We start from the raw sequence: 3,028 nt of genomic DNA on the forward strand, positions 1-3,028 counted from the left end.
CAATGGCTGAAGCGGGACGAAGAGTACATCCAAACCTGAGTAGGTTCACCGTGGCCACCATTATCAAGGCATTTAGACAACACAACAGGTATAGTACGCTATTGCTTTCTTTGTCACACTACAGTTCTACAGGCCTGTGACAGTGGTCTGTTACCTTACATGTAGTTTTACATATAAATCGGTCAATTGACAACACATGTGTCTTTCTTTAGAGCTGAAAGAATGCCACATGGAGATGGAAGGTGTATGACAGACAGCCATACACAAGAGAGAACCTCGTACGGGCAATGGAGCTGGCCTGTGCTGACATCCCAGTGGAGGCCTTCCAGGGATGGATTCGCCATTCCAGGGCGCCTTTCCCGCCCTGGAATGCCTAGCAACGGACAATATAGCCTGTGATGTGGATGAGGTGATGTGGCCCAATGCAGCTCGGCGACATGATGCCGCACAGTGACTGTGTGTAATACTGTAAAAAGACCGTGTAGACAATAAAAAAGACTTCACACCCTGATCATGTTTCCGAGAGTACTGTTGTGTGCGATAGATTCTGTTTTTGCATTGAGTTGTGTTACAGTAGTGTACGTACATGCAGGATGTTTTTATAGATTTATAGTCTTCATGTGAAACTCACAAATCTAAATTCCTAATCCTCTGCAGGGTTCTATGACGATCCGTTACTGTACAGTTTATAAAAATATGCATTGGCAGTTATGAACCAAAGAACCTTCTCACAGATTGTGCATTGTGTTTTCAATTGTTTTGCTGTAGTGTGTAATGCTGTGTATAGTGTTTACAGTTTTGACAGCTTCGAGCTGCTCTCTTGGTGTGGGAGTTTGAGTTTTGCAGTAGGAAGGTGTGGTTGTGTTTATGTAGCTTTAGAGAAGGGTGTTGTGTTTAGACATTGGGAAACATGGTGGAAACGTTTGTGAAATGTGTTTTAGCATTTGAGAAAAACTGTAAGCTGTGGAGTGCTGGAGTGGTTCACTTGAACCCCCAGAAGACACTCGAAGAGGCTACACAAACTGCCCAGTGATCCCCATGGAAACTGCAAGAGGCTCTTCAGGGAGTCCAGAGCAAACTGAGTCCTCCAACTCAGCCTCTGGATCCAACCTGGCCTGGGTCTCAGTCCCACAGAGGCTTAGATGAGCTTCATGGCTAGCATCTCCGGTGCAGACAGTCTTTAGGGGCCTTAAAGCAGTTGACAGAGGTGCCAGTTCAGCCAAATGATAACATTGTATGAGATCATGGTTTCAAGGGACTGACCTCCCAGCCCATTGTTCCTTCATTGGTCCTAGTTTCATTCATTATGCAAATGTACTGTTTATAAGGTTGGGGAAACCTGCAGTCAGTTGAGACTGAAGAAGTCACTTGGATGAGTGATGAAATGTTTTTCCAACTGAAAACACTACATCCGGATGGACAGAATCAAGTTTTGGGGATTTACTTACCTGAATTTTTGAGAATGCATTAAGATATACACTACGTAAGGTAAAATCATGCTAAAAACGTTCTCAGTATAAGCACTTAGTATTCAGGTCTCAAAAACACTGAGACTGAACTCAAGACAAGTAACCTTAACACTTGTGAGTGGAGGAATGAAACAGACAAAACTCACAAAACACAAGAAACAGCTAGACAATGAGGGAAGTAAAACATAATCACTAATAGCAAGGAACCAATTGACCTAACATAACCCACTCAGAGAACCTAAACATAGAATATTCTTTTAACCCAGAAACACAGTCCAAAGGAGACTGAACAGTAACGTAAACACAACAACTATAACTCATACAAAACCAAGGAATGTCAATCTTCAAAAAAAAAAGAAGAAAAAAAATAAATAAAAATGGACACTGGGTCACTGGACCCAAGACCATGGCATTTTTAGTCAGAAGAACAACCCAGTTATGGTCTATTTGCCCTCTGAATTTAAAAATTGCCTTTTAATCTTTAGGAGTTGAGTTCCTTGCAGGCTGGAAGGTGCTCCACCTAGAGACTCTGTTGTCCTCCTGTGTAGCTGTCACATTGAAATGTAATTATTATGTGATTGCAATGTTGAAAAATTTGGTGTTTAATCTGGATTCATGTTGTGTTGTCGCCACCTACTGGTGGGCCTGAGTGTGGCGCTTTGTGGTGCGCATGCTTTGGGGTGAGGCTCAATTAAGAGCACGTGTCACCAGAGACTGAGGCTCGAGCCACAAAGAGAATGCTGGCCTGTGTAAAGGGTGGAAATATAGAAAATATGGACTACAATTGCTCATGAATGTTCAGTAGAAAGGCGCACACGGTATGTTGGTGCATTTACTTTGTGTGTATGTTTTATTTGAGTTGTAATTTTTGTTCTGCTGATGTAATATCCGTGTTTTTCATTGATCATTTCACCATAGTTTTTCACGGTGTTTGCTGGTGAAAAGAAGATTAAAATACTGGCTGAACATCAGTTGGAGCATGGCCCTTTATTCTACTTCGAACATGAAAAACCTTCAGGAGCAGTTACAGTGAAAAACGTGGCCTGTTATAGAGCGAGCAGCCAGAGCCCTGCACGCCATTCTTCCAAGACGGCAGCCCATGTGGAAGAGTAGACTGTGAGATCTGCATAAAGAGATCTAAGAAAAAGCCAAAGGTAAAATTGTATGGTGTAGATATTGTACATCTGTTCATTTATTGAAAGTTTATTACTGTGCTGTTTGATATTTAAGGTAGTGTACTCTGGGTAAGTTTCCTTTTATTGTTCTAAGTTGTTGGTTCAAACATTGTAATGGAACAGAGTACACAAGAAACTCATATCCTTGAGCAAATACTTATAGCCTTAGAAGATGAAAAGGCACAGTTAGAAAAGAAATTAGAAACTGAACTTGAAGATGCAGAAAGAGAAGAAGTTGAAGCACGCATAGGAGAAATTCATAGAGACCTTGAAATACACAAAGTAGGGCTGCCTCAGCCATCATCTAAACCTGACGCAGAGGTAAGACGGACAGACCGTCAAAGGCAACTAACAGAAAAAATGCGCGAGTTTAAACAGACAGAG

The 3,028-nt window shown here is 41.8% G+C and overlaps 1 long non-coding RNA gene across 1 annotated transcript; it reads left to right on the forward strand.

Moving 5' to 3' along the window:
• The first annotated feature begins 2,213 nt into the window (after positions 1-2,213).
• LOC309694854 lies at positions 2,214-2,440 on the forward strand. Its single transcript, XR_014272973.1, has 2 exons — positions 2,214-2,287; positions 2,388-2,440. It is a non-coding gene; the product is annotated as an uncharacterized lncRNA (long non-coding RNA).
• The last annotated feature ends 588 nt before the right edge of the window (positions 2,441-3,028 follow it).

This window comes from Aulonocara stuartgranti (assembly GCF_965226115.1).
Source record: "Aulonocara stuartgranti genome assembly, chromosome: 19".
Classification (NCBI taxonomy): domain Eukaryota; kingdom Metazoa; phylum Chordata; class Actinopteri; order Cichliformes; family Cichlidae; genus Aulonocara; species Aulonocara stuartgranti.